The sequence below is a fragment of the Anser anser genome, assembly GCF_964211835.1.
Source record: "Anser anser genome assembly, chromosome: 4".
NCBI lineage: Eukaryota > Metazoa > Chordata > Aves > Anseriformes > Anatidae > Anser > Anser anser.
Genome location: NC_139724.1, coordinates 66,754,374 through 66,775,453, shown reverse-complemented (window position 1 = coordinate 66,775,453; position 21,080 = coordinate 66,754,374). Strand labels below are relative to the sequence as shown.

Below are 21,080 nucleotides of genomic sequence, written 5' to 3'. Positions count from 1 at the left end.
CTTTGATGCAGTTTTGCAATAGCCTAAATCTGTAAAGATGCAGGTAGGCATTTGCAATGCACTTGGCTCCTAACTTGCACAAAGATCAATGGGGAGCTAAGAGCTCAAATGCTTTAGAAAATGAATTTGCCTTTTGAAATCTGGCACAAGTGGCTGTTTCAATTTTCGCTGGGATTATCAAAAAGCAGGGAAGTCTGGGAAACGTGTATGTTTTTCCATATGTCTGCTATACGATTCACCTGAAAACTGCGAATAAGCACTGTGTGAGAGGTAAATAAGAGCAAATGTGTATCTATAGGAAACAATACACAACGCTTTCTGCTTATACAGCAGCTGACAGACTTGCAAGATTTTTCTTAGAGCTCCAGCTACTGGAATCAGGAGACTGCATAAAAATCTCAGTGTTGGCATCTAAGAGTTCGCTAGCCTTTGTGTTTTCAAAGATAGAAAACACAGAGCAAATAAATCCTCTAGAAACAGGGAATCAGAAGCCAAAGAAGGTGGAGTTGAGAATTTCACTCGAATGTTACAGTCTTTACGACAATCTCGTGATTTTTCAACCTTACAGTTTTTCTCTGGCAGTGCTAAGGCTAAGAGGTCTCGCGTGGTTTTCTCAACATCTTCCTTCTCCTGCCTGAAAAAGCTTTTGGTGGTTACTGCATTCCAGGATCTGAGCTGATTTCTTCTGGTTTTGAAATGATACTGTGGAAATAATTTTTAAGAAAAGAATAAAAAGAGACCTTAACTGGGATTTTGTTTTCATCTCTAGCTGGTAATACCTTACCCTGATCTACAGAAGATTGGACCAGAAATTTGGGGAATATGGAGAATTAAAAACAAACATCTGGCAAAACAACTCTGCTTAGGGGTCATGAAGAACATACTAAATCTGAATTACATAAATTGTAAACATTGACAAAGAAACAGACAATTATTTTTATATATATTTTAGTGGCAAAACTCCTACTTCATGTATGATTCAGAGTCTAGCACCCAGAAAATCATTTATCCACCAAAATATTTACATATAACCAGAAAGAAAAAAATCCAATCAAATAGAATGATCACATCTTTTCTCCCAAGAAACTTGCTCAGGAAAAAAAAACAGTAAGGCCACAGATTTGTTTCTGCTATCATAAAGATTCTGCAATTTTAGTCTGCTGTAATCATCTAAATTCATCCATCAATAAACATAACTACACTCAGTCTTATTCAAGAAAAGTCATTAAAAATACCTGAGTGGTAAAGCAAAGATAGCAGTCTCTGACAAACAAACATTCCTTCCATAGCTATTTTTATAAGGACTAAAACACCTACACCATACTATCAAAAATTACTTTTCCCCATGAATTTTAAAGCAGTTTCATGTGGCAAAAATAATCACCTTTTGTGCCTATAGTGCAGTGTTTATGTGTTTTCCCTTGTTCAGCTCTCAGCCCAGGAATAAATCATTGTTCCTGCAATTTTCCAGCAGTGCTCTTGTAGTTTTAGCCTGCATGGAACTGCATCGCAGGACACAAATCTTCTGTTTCGGGAAGAAAAAATAAAAGACTTCTCATGGGGTCTCTGTTGTCAGCAGAAAAAAAATATTAGTGAAGATACTCAGTTGTAGCTGGCTTGATGCAGAATTTTTCTGATCCTTAATTTATTTCTACCAATCTATCTTCAAAGCACCTTCATTTTCTAGGTTCTCCACTCTAGCCGTATTAGTAGCTATTCCTAGGGATACGAGTATTACTGTGAATCAGATGTGTATTTCACCTTTTTTTTTTTTTAATATTGGTTAACTGAGTCAATCCCCATCTCCAGAAACACACGCTAACTCCTTGTGAATCTCTGCAACATGGCACGTGGCCCCTGGACTTCATTAGTTCGATCAGTGTTGTGGTTTAACCCGGCTGGCAGCTAAACACCACACAGCCGTTCGCTCACCCTCCCCCCTCCCTCTCTGGGATGGGGGAGAGAAACAGGAAAGTGAAGCCTGTGAGTTGAGATAAAGACAGTTTATTAAGACAGGAAAATAATAATAACAATAATAATAATAATAGTGATAATGGTAATAGTATTAACAATAATAATGTGTAAGAAAACAAGTGATGCACAATGCAATTGCTCACCACCCGCTGACCGATGCCCAGCCTATCCCCGAGCAGCCGGCCCCCCACCCCGGCCAGCCACCCCTATATATTGTTTAGCATGACGTCAGATGGTATGGAATACCCCTTTGGCCAGTTTGGGTCAGCTGTCCTGGGTCTGTCCCCTCCCAGCTCCTGCTGCACCCCCAGCCTGCTCGCTGGCAGGACAGAGCAAGAAGCCGAAAAGTCCTTGGCCTGGTGTAAACACTGCTCTGCAACAATTAAAACATCAGCATGTTATCAGCGCTCTTCTCATCCTAATCCAAAACATAGCACCCTACCAGCTACTATGAGCTACTTAACTCTGTCCTAACTGGAACCAGGACAATCAGTCACTGGTTCCTACAGCAGCAAATGATACACTGCTCGTCTCGGTAGGGTTATAAATTATGGAAAATATGTTGAATACATTACTGACTTTGCGGTGACAAAGAAGAGCAATAAAGGAAGGTGCTCAGCCAAGGCTCACAAATCAGCAGAGACCTTATGCGGACATTTCGCTTAAATCATGCAAGTGGAGCCACAGACTTCACTAGGAATCTTCTTCTGCGTCCCTTGAAGCAACATATTTCTGTGAATTTTTAAAAAGGGTTAAATATGGGAAACCTCCTGACTTCACGTCCAGTGCATTCACCAAGCATTAGCATTTCAGAGGAGGAGGGCTGACTCCGTGGTACTATTTCCCATACTAATGATGTGCCAATGCAGGCTGTCACGTTTGTCATTTGGACATTTTATTTCCAGCTTGCCCTAAAGGCTCAGCCATGCTCTGACCCCTAACCTAGGTTGGAAAGCCATAGTTAAAAGGAGTGGCCAGTTAGTAATCTGAGGGCTGAAACTCTTTGGTTTGCAGGTCTTACTGAAACCTTAGAGGCACCTGGATTCTAGGACTGCCGTCAGGTCAACAGACCCACCAAATTAAAGGGCATCGCTGAAAGGGGAGGGTTACGCACCAGGCGCTAATCAAGGACAGGTCACGCAATGCCACAGAAAGAAAGCTGCTGCTTCTGGTCACCAAACAGCTACCGGAGAATAGAAGTAGCCTCCAGCCATTCAGAAGTTAACCACTGCTGACATACATCACATTTAATCATGTCTTAACAGCTACTGCCATTCACTTATTTCTTCTCCTGCTACAAATGGTTGGTTCTGAACCTTAGAAATATTTATTGCCATGCAGACAAATGAAGCCTACAGTGATCTTTTTAGGTGGATATAGCAACTAAATGAGCTCTATCGTAAGCAAATGTGGCTCCACTAGCGCCACAATGCAAATAAGATGCTTTTCATAACTGTTCTTCTGTGACGCGTTTCATTCTTTCCCTTCGTGCTGTTTATTCACTCCAAATATCTGCCAATACTCCCCAGCATCATCTTGTAACGGTGGTTTCACCAGAGTTTACCCATTAAGTCAGATTCACCTCTACTGCTAAAAGGGAAAACCAAAGCAGCTCTGTAGCAGCCCAGCTGTGCTCTCCTCAGCTGTGCCACCACCGCGCTGCGAGCGTGCTAGCTTAGGCAGCTGAAGCTCTAACAGTAACCGCGCTAACTTCTTCCCAAATTCCTTGTCTCACAGGAAGCCAGGAAGGGATTCACCAGCACTTATATTTTCCTTAGGGAGCTCCCTGGGTAGGGCAAGTCAGGATCGGACTCTGCTTGATAAAAGGTTTATCGGTTATAGATGCTGTGGATCACTTGTGATCTTCTTATCTCCTCCTTCACCTCTGGAAGTCACATATTAGGTGTCTGTATATCCTGTGCTACAAAGACCTTGCTTCTTGGCAGCTGAGCTTTCAGCAGAGTCTGCGCAACTTTCAGTAAATGTTATTTGATTGCTGATCCTTTTCGCAAGAACACTTTACCAAATTCCTAACTTATTCTGGACTAATATCTTCAAAAGTACAGTGCAGCAACCAGCGTTCAAAGTAGGTTTTCTTACCAAAAAAATGACATCATTAATGCCAGGTTTTGCATTTGAAGAAACAAAGCCCTATGGATTATAAATTACGTGTCTATAACATCACTGAAATCTGTAGAGTAACATACCACTTACTCCTGTGGTTATTCTGACTCCACAATTTTGAGTGTTAAAAAAAATTACGAACCTACAATAAGATAACAAAAACAATGCAGAAGGGAGGCAAGTGAAAATATTTAAACGTCTTCCTTAAAACAGACAAACAAACAAGGAGATATTTGCAAATATCATAACTGCAACTTCATGTTTGTGAACAGCAGCCTAATGAAGTATTGCTGGGACGCAGCCCATTAAAGACTAGGAGACGAGAACATTGTCATTGACTTTAGCGCGAGCAGGATGAGGCTTTGTAGATAATCATATAGCAGTCTACCGAGACACAGCCAAACTTTGCAGGTAATCAAATACCTCCTACAAGCTGCTGTTCTGATAAGCACAAGATCACATCAACTTCTGTGTAATACATATGCTCTACGCTTCTCAGAATAAAATCTGTCTCTTTTATATACATGTGCATACCTCATGAGTGTTTGGGTAGGGAACACTTGGGCAATAATGGTTTAGAAGAGCTTTTGTTGGATGTATTTATTTCCCAAACATGTGCAGGTGTGAGAGGCAGGGAAGTTTGGCTCTTAATACCCAAACATTCCTCATTTGCACACCTGCACTTCTGGCTGAAGACCAGAATGCTGAGAGCCTGCAAGAGGCACCGCGGCGTGATTAATATTAATGTTTAACATTTACTAGCCCTGTGCACTGACTGAGCTAATCAAAACTGAATAATGCGTGGCACTATCCAAATGGCTAAAAATATAGCCCATTACATCAAATTCGTATCCCTTATGAAGTCAACAGTTAGTTGCTCCAAATACCACGTGTGCTGAGAAGCTCAGGCTTTGGTGATAGACCGAGTACAGCTGCAGCGCTGACCAGGACAGAAAAGGCATTTATCTGCCATGTTGTCTGAACATCCTTCCTTCTAAATCCTCACGGAACCGTGTTGGATGAGGTACTTAAAAACAGGCTTCTCCTCAATCAAAATTTCAACAAAGCATCTGCTCTTTCATTGTGTCCAACGGCAGCCAGACCATCCACACGTCCAAAATCTGTCACCCCCCCAGGATTCCCCTGCGGTACACGCGATATCCTGATTCGCTCAGGATGCTGTCGTATGGCGGGATTGCTGTGCTAAGCTTTCTTTTTAGAGCACTTTATATTAAGGAACCTGTGAGCACTCATCTACTTCTTGAAAAGCACTGGGAACAGCTCTTACTGATTGTTCCATATGAGGACCGAAATTGCCTCTCCTCTATTTTATGATGTATTTCTTCAATACCTGTCAGTAAGCACGCCGTTGTCAGGACACTTCAGACTCAACATTTTCAGTCTAGAGTTCACCAGCTGCAAATATTCACCCTTCCACCAAGTTCTGTTCCCACTGATTTCTCTTTTTCAAGCCGGGATTTTCTTCCAGGCTTAACATGGAGAGTCGGACAGTTGTGAGTGGCTCCTAGATATCAGGATATCAGACAAAATAGTAGCTACCAGTAGCTATCAGACTGATGTGCAAATATTGTTGTGTAAAATAAAAAAAAAAAAAACCTAGACAGAAATACGGCACCTGTACCTTTTTGCCACTAACCCAAGTTCCCTGTCCGCAGAGGTGAGCAGGTCACTCCAGACCGGAACCCAAGGGCTCTGGTATTAGGGATGATTGTGGGCGCAGGGAAATTGAAACTAATGAAATGAAATTCAAACTTAAATGGCAGCAAGGTCTCATTCTTATTAGCCAAGGATGTGGATGGAAATAAAGGGTCAAAAGTGCAGGAAGAAATACGAAGGTGAGGTACGAGGACAAGTTCCCTAAGCTGAAGTGCCGACATTTGGAAGGGAACGCCCCTGGTGACTGCAGATCGCCGTGCAAGTTTTAAGGACCAGCAGAACAAGGCTTTGCCAAGAAAGGTTTAGGTACGGTTGATTCTGGCTTGGAGCCAAGAGGTTCACCAGATGGCCGTTACCAGACTTATTTTGTACGGTCTTATTTCATGTCAAAACACCGCAAATGGGAATTTAGCCCTCAGCTGCATAGCCTCCATGCACACAGAGCAAAAACCCATGTAAAACCTGGGGCTCAGCTCTTCCTTGACCCCTTTCAGCCAGATTTTCCTTTTTCTTCCTTCAAGTTACAAACCATTATGTATACATTAGTTTCCTGGCTAATTTGCACAGATTTTTTCAAAGCTCTTCTATGGTTTAGGCTTATGTTATCACTTAGATTTCCAGTCACTCTGCTTGCCAGCTCCTTTACCCTCCATTACCTTGTCTGATAGAATTTAGATTGCTGTTGCCATATCTACTTCACCGAACCATTTAAAAGTCATTCTTAAGCACTCCTGTATTATTTCTATAGCAACTTTCATTTATTGTCCTCCCAAACCCTTATGTGTTGTACTTACAGGTCTAAGATAACACCTTATGTTAAGATGCTATAAAAAAGTACTAGAATAAAAGTGTATCTCAGATAACAGTTTGTTACTAGTGGAATATCTTGTAGCTTTTCCTTTAAGCAAGTGATTCTTCTATCAATAACAACGTTTTATCTTGTTATAGGTTTTAAGACATCCTCTGCATAAAACCATGAACACAACATTATGACAAGGTGTGCTCATTATTAACCTTACGGTGTATTTATTTAGTATTTTTATTACTTTAGCTGCAATCAGAGATTTTTTTTGAAGTCTTCACTTAAACATGGGGCTGAGGCACAAGGAAAATGTCTCAATTTTTAACACACTCTCACCTTAGTGGTGCCCACATCAAACTTTTGATTCTGCCTAACATAAACACAAGACCCATGCCTTCCATGCTGCGTTTCAGTACTACAGGTCTCAGGCTCAGACTCAGATCTATGTCTACTCTCAGTGCCATTGTGACCACCTCCGGTTTTCACGGTTCACTGCTCTGCTCCATTTCCCTTGTCAGAGCCCCCCATTACCTTTAAGTTATCTAGTAAGCTCTTAGGAACGAGGATTACCTTTTCTGACATGTTTGTATGCTGCTTGACAAAATGAGCCCCAGACCTCCAATCTCCCATCACTTAAACACTTTACCATTGATTTGCAAAAAAAAGAGATGGGAGAGAAAAAAAAAAAAAAAAGAAAAGTAATGCAGAAACGTGGAAGACCCTGACAGGGGAGCAGGGACTGAAGGAAGAACACGGTGCCCTGGGAATGTGAAAGCAGTCAGAGGAGCAGGATAAAGCAGAGAAGGAGAGCCAACCGACTGGCATGTGACAGCTGGGAAGCACCTTTGCATACAGCACTCGGGGAGCAGTAGTTACAGCAAGCAAGCAAACAGCAGTAGCTGCTTGTGAGGCAATGCAGGGAAAGCACTAAAAGAAGTACTGGTCAAAGAAGTTACTTGCTCCAGAGCCAGGCACCCACTGGAGAGAATTTGGCCCTCTGGGAGCACTGAAACTCTTAAAGATCAAGAAAGGGTGTATTAAAAGACATCAAAGGGGTAAGGTCTCGTCTTCCTGGATGAATTGCACGACTGATTAAAGCCACTGAAGCACGGCTTTTGACCTTGTAAATGGCATGACAAGGCACTCAGACATTCTCTAACATCTACAGAAAAGAAATTGAAAACAGATGCAAAGGCAGTTTTCATTATTGCACAAAACTATGGTGTGCCTACACTTTAAATACTGCATGGAGTGCTGATCCTCACCTCAGAAAGGATGCAACAGAACCAGGAAAAAGAACGGGCAACGATGACTGAAGTACGAGCAACATCTGCATGAGAAAAGGCTAGTCAGACCCTTGGGCTTGGAAGAGGCATAACTGAAGAGTATAGTTCTTGGAAATAATTGATAGGGACAAAGTAGCTCATGAATTCAGCATGGAGCAGGTCTAAAACAGAAAATGAAACAGTTCTTAACATAATTAAATTCCACATGAGATGCTGTGGAAGCCAGAAGTGTAAAGAGACACTAGAGAGAGGTAATGGCGCATCAAGGCTTTTGAGCATCATGGTATAAATGAAACATCCAGGTCTGAAAGTCCCCAAGTTGCCATTTGTAGAAAGGTTGAATAGCACCGGGGAAAGATTATTCTGCATTTGCCCTGTTTCTTTTATTTTCCCCTAAACATCTGTTACTGGAGATTGCGAGACAGTACTCTATTTACTCCTTGCTCTGTCTGTACCACCATTTAAATTTTTTAAATACAAAGAAGCTTAACTAGAAAAGGAAAGAGCAGCAGCAAGCACACTTCTCTATCTCTATGAAGCTGTACTCAGATATGGAGCAGTATTAACAAAATAACAGCACAGGCATTTGAAATTCAATTATTTACATGCCATTTTGCACTACTTCCAGATGGCATTATCAAACTAGCCAGACTGCTACCAGAACTGTGCTCTGGTCCCATTCACTTCATGGGACAGAATTCACTTTTGCAAGACATTAAGCAAGGCAGCCACAGAAGCATAAGGGTCCCCAAAATTTGGTGTAAAAGCACTGAGCTTAGTTTAAGGCTCCCCCTTACCGAATATGTTATGTCAGTGATGGTGCAAGATTACCAAGTTGAAAGAATCCATCATCTAGTCACAGAGGGATTTAGGGAAATGAAATGATTCAGTGTCTCAGAAATTGCGAGGGTGGACTGGAGTATGTGTTCTGGACAAATAGGATTAAAGACATAATGGCATAAACAGGACTGCAGAACGGGAGTCTGTATCTGCTGGATAGATTACCGTTCGTTAATGGATATTTTCAGCAACAATTTGGGTTCAAATGAATGAAACCCAGTGCATAGTGATGGTAAACTTCTAGTAACGCTCACCAAGAAGAAGGACCTGCAAACCATTAACCTTCTGAACGATCATGTTTGGGCCCCTTGGAGGGTGACAGCTTCAGAGTTTTTGCTGTTCACCCATCTTCTCTATAGTGCATACTGCTCTAAAGCATCACACGGCCCCTATCTCCTCCTCTGCTTTGTAATGAGGTGCAAAGTCTGCTCCAGACAGATTTGGGCAGTCTTGTCACCAACTGATAATATCAGAAATTATAGTCTCTGCCAAATAATGAATACCCACCTGAATAGAAGATGTAGTTGTACTCATTAAAAATCAGATCAAAAACCTGAAAAGCATGTATAATTCATTACGTAGAAAGAAAGCACATTCTACTAAAATCAAGTGTACTTCCATTACAGTGGTGAATGTGCTGTTACTTATGGTCTGCATATGACTTCATTTAATTGATCGCCTTTACTGAAGAATTTGTTATCTTAATTTACAACCTCAACACAGAAAAGGTGTTGGAGGCTTTGATTTTACTCTGTTTAATGACTAATAAATATTCTGAAAAATATTGGCTTTGTTGCTTGAATTAAAACTTCTGTGTATGAAGTTTTGAATTTTTCCCTTCCTTCATGCCTATACCCTTAGTTTACCTGGTGAAAGACTGATTAGTAAGTTATGGAGTGCAGTGTATTCAAATAATAAAGCAAACCAAGCCTTGTTTCAACAAGGAGAGACAAAGAGGATGAGAAATCAAGTGACAGTAATTCCAGTCCTAGTGATCCAGAGTTTAGTAAGGTCATTCAGCATAAATAGAAAGAACACTCCAAAACCCACAAAGGATAGCTTTCCAATTGCAGCCAGACAAATCATAAAGTTGTAAAGATTAGGAAGACAGGATCGATATGGTTCCATCTCCTGGAAGAAGTCTGCATTAAACATTTACATTCTGAAAGCATCATAATGTACCTGTTTTCTGAAAAAGGGATCCTTTACAATTTCAACAATTAGTTCTTGTGCCATATATAGAAGATGCATTCAAAAAGCTATCCGATTTAGAAAGAGGAAATTAAGGAAAAAGGGACAGAGAAGCCACTTAACCCCAGACACAGCCTTCCAACGGTAAATGGCCATTTAGAGAGTCCCCCTGCTTAAAATCAAGTACTTCCACAATTACTAGAATTAAGTAAACCTCCTACTCAATATGGATTGACATTGATGCAAATGTAGAAGGTTATTCCCCTTCACTAACCAACCCGTTCTCACAAAATTCACAGGCATGTAATACTTTGGATACCTCTACTCCCTTTCAAATTCAGGTGATTTAAACATGTCTATTGTACAAAACCAGACTTGGCTCTGTCATTTCCCTAAGAAAGCAAGTTGTTATTATTTATTGTCACAAAACAACTCCAACAAATTTCTTAATGCTGCTCTGAGGGCAAAGGAAGCTTAAACTACAAGTGGTCCATACACCTGGGAAAACGCATCACCCTCTAGATAAATAGAATAGACATAGCTGCAGAAAGAGGGGGAGAAAAGGATGTTCCTATTAGCTCAGCATCTGCCCCTAAAGGAAGGAGCTTCTTGTCATTGAGAGACTGGTTGCAGAGGAAGCTCAGGACATGACTTCACAACGGCAAATCCATTCCTGTGGGTATGGGGAAAGCAGTGAGGCCACTTGGTCTGGCACATGACAGTGCTCAAAAGATATAAAAGGAGTCATCCAACAACATCACTTCTTCCACATCAGTTGCATCTAGAGCTGACTTTATGTCTGTAGCATTCTCTTGTCCTTTCAGATCATGGAATAAAGTCAAATAGCTTTAAGCAGTTTTAAAATCAGAAAGATGATTCTTCTCTAAATGATACCTAAGAAAATCAAAAGCAGTGTCGTTGGCAGCACACTAGGTCTGTGTAGGAAAAAAAGTAGAAATACAGCTCTATGATACCTTGAGAACAGAAGGATAATCTTTGCCTCACATCCCATGATAAAGAAAAGAGAAAAGCAATAAATAACTCATATCCCACAGGAAAACAGAAAATGCATTTAAAATGGAAAAATCCAAAGACTCTTCTATAAACTTGAGATGAACATTATTTTAAAATACCAGTTGCTTAATTTAAGGAATAGTAGATTCTATATTTTACAATCACAGCAGAAGACTTAATAAACGTAAATAAAAACAAATTTCTCATGAGATTTTATTTTCTTCTCATAAAATACTGATAAATCCTGAGTTCCATGCAGAATGTTTATAAGCAGGAGCAAGTAGTTTGAAAAGATGAAAGCTGCTCGAGTGCTGCAAGATGTTGGCCTTCCGCAGCAGATCGCTGAGCGATGAGAACGCTGTGATCAGTTTGACAGTATGCAGACATACTGAGCAGTAACAAGACGGAATTAGAATTTTTAAATATATCACTAGAAACTGTGGCTATGGCATTTGCAGCACAGTGAGCCAAGCTAAAGATGAACACGTAACAGTCAAGACAAACAAAACTGTAGTAGCTGGTTGATATCACACAAGCTGCATAAACCATGCAAGGAATAGGAGGAAGGTTGAAAGAGTGCAGCGTTTTGCTACCCAGTATGCTAAATCAGGTTTTTAGCATCAAGAAAAACTATCAGTTCAGGCACCTATGCTTTGCATAATTAGGATGGACGAAGTATGTGAAGTTAAGAAAAATAAAAGAACAAGTCTCAGTCTGTGTGATGACTGCCAATATAACCAGGCCGCTCTGTGGATTCAAACCAGGAGAAGACCAGGGCAAGGGAATGAAACCGATCACCTCTGGAGGTCTGCTTCAGTATAAGTTTTTTACACTTCCAGAATCAGTCAGCCACAGAGAATTAAATTCTTACCAGGTTAGAGCAGTAGCAAATGGATTATCCTTTTTTTTTTTTTTATCATTACCTGTGCCATGATACCTAGAAGAATAGAGCTAACGTTTAATCAAATGGCAGGTTTCTATTCTCACCCTTGCAAAAATGTGCCCTGATACAAGCATGTGTATATTCTACACATATAATGGCCATTTGTTTTGAGTACTTAAATGCTTCTGCACTTCTTCCTTGGCAACTTCAACCTTAGGCTGTAGAAACCCTCCCACCTGTCTTATGCAGCATTAAACACAGAAGAGTCCTGGTCTTCTTCAGGTGCTCTAGAAGAGGCAGATATTGTTAATAACGGCAATCAGGGACAGAGTTCTGAACAACTCCAGGACTGAGACAGAGTAATGTCTATCTAATGTCATCTGTCTAGCATGAGTCTTGCATGGACCGTAAGGATGAATGCTGAACTTGTAAGTAATATCGGACAATCTAGTACGAAATGTCATGGGAGGTTGGCTCATGCCATTCTTTTATAAACATAGAAAATATGCCATAAACACACAGATTTTTCACTGTTTTGCACTTGAAATTTTTAGAGGAATAAATTCGTTTTTCATCAGATGCAGTGCTGTCAAGACAAAACTTGTGCAATTAATAAGATTTCAGATATACACTAGGCAAAGTTTTTTTTGTTTGTTTTGTTCTGGCACCTAAAATATATGTGGAAGTACTAAACCTATCAACCTACCCCCTGTCTACCATCAATAGAATTTAAAATTATAAGTCACTTCTCATACATTGCTATTCCGTGTACTCAGTGGGTTGTGTCTGCTTCACTCCTTGAATACCGTCTACATTCTTGCCATGAAGTGAGATTTCCATCCCTCTCTCTATATATATCAGTATATATATATACTAGGCTGTACACTGTATTGCTGCTGTACAAACATGTATACGTTGTTCATTTTAAATGTTTTGAGGTGATGGGATGTAAATGGTAACTTTCTTCAGATTTTTCTCACCCTGCACTCTTGGGCATATTGTTGCCTATTGATGCTAATCACTGTTAATGTATTATTAATGTTGGATACTTTGGCCATGCCACAGGCACCAGCACACCTTTAGACTGAGCTTGGTTAGGTTATTAAAGGAATGGTAATAACATGGCTGTCTGACTCATTGACCCAAGGAGCAAAGGACACTCAGAACACCACTTTGGAGAAGGGAGAAATATCATTTAAGACGGACTGACATAAACCAAAAATACTTCCCCAGGGCTTATTTAGAATGAATAATGCAGAGCAAGCAGCAGTGTCAGCGTTTTCACTCTGTCACCATTCAGACACCTACGCCAGTCTTCGCCTCCCAGTGAAGATTACCTACAAACATACCAATCATGAAAAAAGTGGCTTTTTTCTAGTAAGAGCCAAGATGATACCACCACAAACTCCATTCACATTGGTGACAACTCTGGGTCCCTGCTGTATCAACTAAATGCCCTGGAACTTAAAGGCATTGCGTGCTTTCACCAGTCCCCTCAGCAATGCAAGAAACAAGGATTTTAATTCAGAGTTCACTATACGTTAATCCAGTTTGAATTGCTTACACAATGCTAAAGTCTAAATTAATTAGAACCTTTCAGGAAAGAGACAAGAGCACTGCTGTAAACAGATCAAATACAAAAGCTTCTGGTCAACACACAACTGCAAATAAAGAGGCAAACAATGTTAGGATTATGGGAGAAGGAGGGGAAAAGATGATTTCCTGAGATTCTCAGCCTTATTTTCTGTAGTGAAATGATACAGAAAAGAATAAAAATAATGCTAGCATGCCATTTTATTATAGTTATTAGTATGCCTTCAGCTGAAATAGCGCATTTAGTTCTGGGCATCTAATTTTCAAAGGTCATGGAAGAAACTAAGTGCTTCAGCAAGATGCCAACATGAAGATACATGATGAAGATACATAAAATAATCAGTGGTATAGCCACAGTCAGCCATGGGTCTGGTATACCTTCATTCAGAGAAGTAGCAAAGATAAAAGGCAGAAATATTTAAAGTAATAAAATTGTCAGGTTAACCTCTGAAACTCATCACTATAAGGCATTAAGAGCAAAACTTAAACGTTTATATAAACAGGAAGAACACCCAAGTTACATAGCAGAAATAAACAACAACAAAACATTTCCTTCAGGTGAAACACTAAACTTCAAACTTGGGTGGGTTACCCACTGACAGCCATTGCAAAAATGCCACCCCCCAGAGAAAAGTCACTGTGTGATGATTCAGAAAAGAGCTTCTTAAACCTTACTCTGGAACAGGACATTGCCTAACTTACGATACTGGATTATATACACAATATTTTGACATGAATAACAATTCTTGTGTTCATCTGCTTCACTGCTCACCAAAGTGCTAGTTCATTTTGGCTCGGGCATTATCTATTTTCAGTAACATGGTAGAAGATAACACAGTATCAGCAATTTTATCATTTTACCCACTGGTAAACAGTAGGAGGTACAGAGCTGCAGAAGTCTGTTACGGGGATTACGTGATTAAATTGCCTACAAGAACATGGGAAACGATTCACTGGTGAGCTAGGACCCTTCTGGTCCTGAATTACTAAACACATATGGTACTGGAAGAGGAAAGAGTGTTTAGATTTCTACATTAGAACCATGATCACCATTCTAGAAAATCTGCATCAGTTATGCCTGAATATCAACCCGTTTGATTCTGCATGCAAAGCACAAATACAGAAGGAACTCCACACCTTTAAATCTGAGCCCAGAAAAAAAAAATGATGCAGTGATGCTTGACAGAGTCTGAGCCACTGGCAAGACATCTGTGCTTATTAAAAGCAACAAAATATGAAATTCATATTAATTTTTTGTTTGATCAGAATTTGAATTTCATATTAGTTATGTTTGTTCAGATTTAGAAGCATCTGTCATCTGAAACCACCAATCAATATTTTATTCATCACAAACTATTTAAATCCATTGAGAAACAACCTGAAGAAACAACACAGAATTTAAAAGTGTTACAATTAAAAATAGAGCTCAGCCTTCCCTGTCCCAATTAATAGCCTTCTGAGAGTTTTTGTTGCTGCTGTTTCTGCATGAAGTCCATATCCAAAGGTAAACTGCTTTTGGTGGTTCAATTTCCTTACGGCGGTCATTCTATTTCTATTTACTCATAGCTACAAGTACAGAGGAAAGCATTTCCAGGCATAAGAATGAAAAAAATGAAACTGCACAAGACCATTCATAGTCTTAGACTACCTAAACACCATATCACTGCACAAGATGTTGAAATAAATGCAGGCTCCCGTAGAGTAAGTCAGCATTTCAGTATATGTAAGAACATTTCAACTCAGCTGCAACTGCTGAATAAGCGTCTTGCCACTGAGGAATTACTGAAAACACAATCACCAGTCTCCTTCTACAGAACCTTTCTTCTATTGCCCATCTTGCCACAGAAATTTCTACCTTGAATACTGAGATTGTCTGAAGGGTAAAGAAAGCTAAGCCACCAGCTTTGAATTCCTGATAATCCATTTTCAGGTCCTGGAGCTATGCTGGTAGTCACAGATTTTCGTGATTATTTGAATTATCAAGTAGAAAACTTTAAATAATCGTTACTCTTATTTTGTAATTGCATTAATTAGTATATTTTCATTGGTGGTGTGCATTCTTATTTTCTGTTTGTTAACCAAATACACTAATTTAAGACTTTATTTGGGCAGTATACAATGATTCTGAGTCTTCAGGTTCTTGGAGTCAGACTCCTGTGAATAGCACTTCTCTTGTTTACCAGATATCTGCACACAGGTAATCTCTCCCAGATGGGATTAGATCAAAAATCCTAAGTCTGCCCAAATGCATAACGTAACATTTGAAGTTATTTTACAAGTTAAAGAAAAATTTTCAACCTGCTGTATACCTGAAATTTCTGTCAACTCAAATTCTCTGTTCAAAAACATCTATTTGTTAAAGAAGACTGGACTCATCTAAAAGCAGCAAACCAATCTGATTGTCTCTTTTAGCTGCTGTCTCCAAGTTTTTAATTAGTCTGATCCTCCTAGCAAGATCTGGGAGAGAAAAGCAAGATTTTCTGCTTTTTCAGTAGAGGTCAGTTTCTCAGCTTACAGTCAAATAATTACTGAACTGAACTGTTTGAAAAGGCCAAAATAAGGGATTTTTTGTGCGCTTGCAGAAAAACACTAATCCTAGATTAGAGCCTCAGTAACCTATGATTTCAAACACACAGTGACTTCAGTGGTTTGACTCTTGAAGATATTGACACCAAATTAATAAACTTTCAATGTTTAAAAGAGCTAAAAGTATTTTTTTTAACTGAGCCAAGGGCTTAGCATACACTCATATTTTAAGGATTTTTTAAAAATAAGTATTTTCAAAAGAAAATGTTTAATTGCAGTTTTAAAATAATTTTGAATCACCTGCTTTTTATTCTACTTACAATTAAGTTTAATATCGCCTGAATTATTTGTTCATTATCACACAGGCCAAGAGAGAGGAAGAAAGACACATAAAAAAAAGTCTTAATTTTGGATAGTCATGTAAAATACACGCACAGTTTGTGCACTAACATTATGATCAGTATTGTTCTCATGGTTTGCTTTGACCAGATTGAAGTTGAAATTACGGGTAGAACATTAATGGAGACAGAAAACTTTGTAGTTTTCAAATATAACAGCAGAACAAGCTAAACCCTTGGCTTTATTTCCAAAACAACCCCAGCTTGCACTTGTCCTTGTTGCTTTTGTGGGGTGGAGGTGGGCTCCTTAGTGTTGCCATGCGGACATGCATTACCCAGAATGGAAACACTAACACAAATGTCCCTTGATAGCTTTTCTCTGGAGTCATCCATGGGATTCAGCTTTCCCTGGGGTGGCATTAATGAGCTCACTTCCAGACCCAGCTGCAGGAAGATTCCCGGACCCAGGGTGCAAGCATCCAAGTGGATGGCAGCCTGAGAGGTGTGCTCCCACCTGAACAGCAGTTCACATCTGCTTAACAGATTATGCATTCACCGCGCCTCCCCAAAAGTGCAGTTGCTGTTACCAAGAGAAGCTTCATCCTGCTGTGCTTTGTACAACACTGCCTGCCAGCCCCTTGCACCTCGAAGCTATCCTGTTGTTAGCAAGCTCTTGGTACAGCCACTGGTTATTCTGCCCCCAGAGAAGTTTTCAGCTTTCTCACAGTACAAGATAATGAACACAGCTATGTTCCTGGGGCTGCAGCACATACCTCGTTGGATCCTCTGGGAGGCAGAAGCAGCAGACAGTCCATCTGGAAGGAGAGCAGCGAGGTGTGTGTGAAATAATAAGAGGGGGGGAAAGAGAGAGACAGTGGAAGAAAGCAGGGTTCTGCTCAGAACTAGGTTCAGCAAACAGGGACTGTACCACAAAACAGTGCTGATAAAGAAAGAAAAGAATACTGAGGTAGGAGTTGTCCCAGAAAATAAAAAAGGAGCAAATCTGAAAGAGCTGAGGAGTGGTCAAAAACAGCAAGCATCAAGACATACATTCCATGTGGGCCTTTGTATGGCCCTAGAAGCACATTCAGAGCGCTGCACAAGCTCCCAAAAGTTCATGAATCTTTTCTTGGTGTGTGTCTGCTTCAAGCTTGGGAACTTCGTGGTGCTGAGGGCAATTCACACTTTCAGTAGTCCCCAGCATTAGGGAGTGGGGCACATTTGGTGGATACCTGCAGCAGATCATCTGGTTTGGTTTCCTCTGAAAGCAATCTCATTCATCCAAATTGCAGCTGCTCTGTGATGCAAATAAATGTGCAGTAAGTGATGCCAGCTGGGAGCTCTGCTTCAGAAACACCCTCCTGCTTCAAAAAGGGCTATCAGCGAACCCACCAAATGACACATCGCTGGGCCTTCCTCCCACCTGCACCATCATGTGGGTCCTGCCACACGGCACGGTGTCACGGCACGAGAGGAAGAGGAGGAACACGGCTTTAATTACGGCATCACACGGAGCCTGACCTCCCCGTTTCACGTGCTGCGAGATGGGAGCCCTTAGTATCCGCGTTGCACCTGCCTCTTTTGGGACGTTCATTCTGGCATTTCCTGAACAAATCTTTTGGAAGCCGTTCAAAATATGTTTGTGTGTAATTAAATGCATCTGCAGAGCTCCACAGTAGCACGGGGGTGCTGATCTTAAGAAAACTCTCCTTTCTTACATACAGGCAGATGGGGGTGTGCAAGGAAGCAGTGAGACACTATTGATCCGCACGATAAGCAGCATGCAGAGAGGAAACCACAGACACAAAATATGGGCTCCAGTTACAATAAGGTTCCACTTATAAATATTTTATAAAGGTTAAATGACTACAACATGTTAGAAAGATGGTGTAGTTGTAAGATTTACGCGTTAGAGCTGATGGTATCATTAGAAGGTTTAATGGACAGTTAAAGGCAATGATTAGAAGCAACCTATTGGACTGTAATTGCTGATTTGCCTTTTACTCAAATATCTATTAAGTCTTTTATTAACCCTCTGTATGACCCTCACTATAAATTCCGATCATAATGATTCCTGGTTTTTGGTCCTATCCAATTGACAATTTTCCCTGATTAGAAAACCCATTGTAGTCAGTGCTTGTAATTAAGTGTTATCAATACACTCTGTTATGCCACCGAAAGAAAACCTAAGTTTACTGCAGTGCTTTCCAACAGTTAAGCTCCTGGCCACTTGGGAGGACAGCGTTGCTTACCGAAGGCATGTTTCAAAGCAGTTTAAAATGAGTTCCTTCTTCCTGCTATTATAGTTTACTGGTGCTCTCCCCTTTTCCTTTCACCGTGTTCCCCTTGGGATATATGGAGCCAGTAACAGTGAATAGAGAGATTCAATTCAATTAAATGCAGCAAGCTTCATCAGGCACAATTCCTGATCCTGCAAGATGCCAAGTACTCTCAAGTCAAGATCAGGTACTTAGAGCTCTACTACAAAAGAAACAAGCATAAAAGACAAAGGACTAAACTCATTAGTATGGAAGAGGCACAAAGAGGGGCACCTCTCCCCTCACCTACAGGACTACTACCGAATCACTTAAATGGTCAATTACCCAGGACATCACTGCAATATCAATTTCCATCCTTGACTCCCATTGTCCTATGAAAATCAATGATTATACCATTGGTGCATATTGGCTTTCATGTACTTTGGCACTCCTATCTCCCAAAACTGCTGAAGCCAGTAATTGATATTACAGTCTGTTCTTTATAGGATGCTTAATAACAAAATAGGTTTTTAATGAGCCCAGTCATACCCCATTGTTTTATTTATTTTTTCATAAAGCCAAGTAATGATAAGGGAGCTGCCGAGGATAACTCCACGGGCCACATTCACAGCAATGCCTGCTTTTCCTGGCATTGCCAAAGAGCAGATTTTCACTTTTATGACACCGTTCATACGTGGATTTTGAAGCACTTTACAAACACCTCCCGTAAGGAATAATCAGACAAGCGGTAGCAAAATGAAATTCAGAGCCATCTGAGTCACCTGCAATATGTTCACAGTAGCTCTATCGGAGCAAAGCTGAGCAAAGGACAAGTTAATACAAACTTAAGACTAGTATCTATTTGATAAATACCATTCCCAGAATAATTTCAGTCACAGCTTTATACCCTCAGTAGGTGAGAATCCTTGGGGAATTCTGACCAAAAATTGCTAGGACAAATAAACATATTTTGAAAAGCTGCATCCCCATCAGATCTAGGCTTAGTGCAGTTTGCAAAAGGTAAGGGAATCAGTGAGCACAGTTCAGAGTTCCCTTGCCTGACCCCCAGAAATTAGGCCGGTGGCCGTTGCGTGTGGGAGCAAACCCCCTCAGGGGGCTGAGGCACCCGTATCACATCCCAGTCATACCCCCAGCCACGCAGCCCAGGAGAAGGGAATGACACAGAGCTACTCCATCACCTGTGGAGCACCTGGGGAGTCTCTTCTGAAAGCGAGCTAATGTGCCCCGGCCGTGCACCAGGCTTTAGGGTTGGTCACCCATTGCCTCAGCAGTGGCAGTGCAGTGAGAACAACTTGCTGGGTCTCTGAACTCCCCAAGCTCCTCCAGTTGCCTCTGTAAGGAGCTGCCAGAAACACATGCCTACAGCGTGATTGATCTGGCATTTCCTTCCATTTCGGAAAAGGAAAGAAAGCAAGCTGCAGGACTTTGCCAGAAGCAATTCTAGTGGCAGCAAAGTTGGCTAGAAGAGAATCTCCAGAGCCTGTGGCAGCAGTCCACACTGGTTATTTTTCTTAATTCCAGCTCATAAATCCTGTAAGCACTTTACATCAACATTAATTGGAAGTCAGGGGTTCACAGTACCCCGCAGGAATTAACACTACCGACTCAACACAAAGCCTTCCACCATGCTGCATAGGCATTTCAGCCCCACAAAAAGCCTCAAAACTTTGTTTTTATTTTGGGGCGAGTGGAATTTTATGAGCAAATACAGATCTTCTGCTTCATCTTATTCCATTAACTGCAACAAGGCTCTTCAACCTCTCTCCTCCCAGATTACTCTAATTCAATGCCAGTTTCCAGCCACTGCTGCTAACATTTCAATACCCAGTACAAGTTCATTTAAGCCTCTTACTGGGAGCAGTACAGCATTGAGGACTTTAATTTTCTCTCGGTCTTACATGACTAATGGAGTCTGAGTGAAATTCCAGCTGTTTACTTCACGTTTTAACAGCACTGTTCATCTCAGACGGCATTTTACAAAAAAAACCCAGCACTTACAGCCATACCCCATGTGAGGCCAGGGCGTGCTGTATGCAAAACAACTAGTAAGAAGATACTTCGTGATCCTAAAAGTCTGCAGTCTAAATAGGGAAGGAATGGGAGGGTGAAACAAGAGGGACTTGTGAATTAGGAGATCAACAGCATGGTCGAGTCCGGAATGCAGCTCAGAGTGTCAGTCTTGTGTCCTGTATGCCTCTACTGAGGCATTAACAGAGCTCTGAGATATCTCTAAAGGACTGATGCACCCATGCAGATCAGGAGAGCTGAAGAACCAAGAATCTCCCACAAAAGCCCACAGAATGATTTCCAAATCTCAAGCTTCTTTCCCATCTCCTCCCTACATCTCAGAAGGATGTTATGTTCACAGGTTAAGGTATATCATGGAATGGGTTAACTACAGAATAATTTAGTTTGGAAGTGATCACCAAGCTCAAGCTCCTCCTCAAAACAGGGCATGTCCCAAAGTGAAATCAGGTTGCTCAGGGACTAACCAAGTTACAGCACCTGCAAGGACAGAGACTTCACAGCCTCTCTGGGCAACCCATCCCAGTT

At 40.9% G+C, this 21,080-nt stretch overlaps 1 long non-coding RNA gene across 1 annotated transcript; it reads right to left on the bottom strand.

Moving 5' to 3' along the window:
• Window positions 1-13,568: 13,568 nt before the first annotated feature.
• LOC310898886 lies at window positions 13,569-19,641 on the bottom strand. The gene is made up of 2 exons (XR_014583826.1): window positions 17,299-19,641; window positions 13,569-17,063 (listed from the first exon to the last, which is right to left on the bottom strand). It is a non-coding gene; the product is annotated as an uncharacterized lncRNA (long non-coding RNA).
• Between the last annotated feature and the right edge of the window lie 1,439 nt (window positions 19,642-21,080).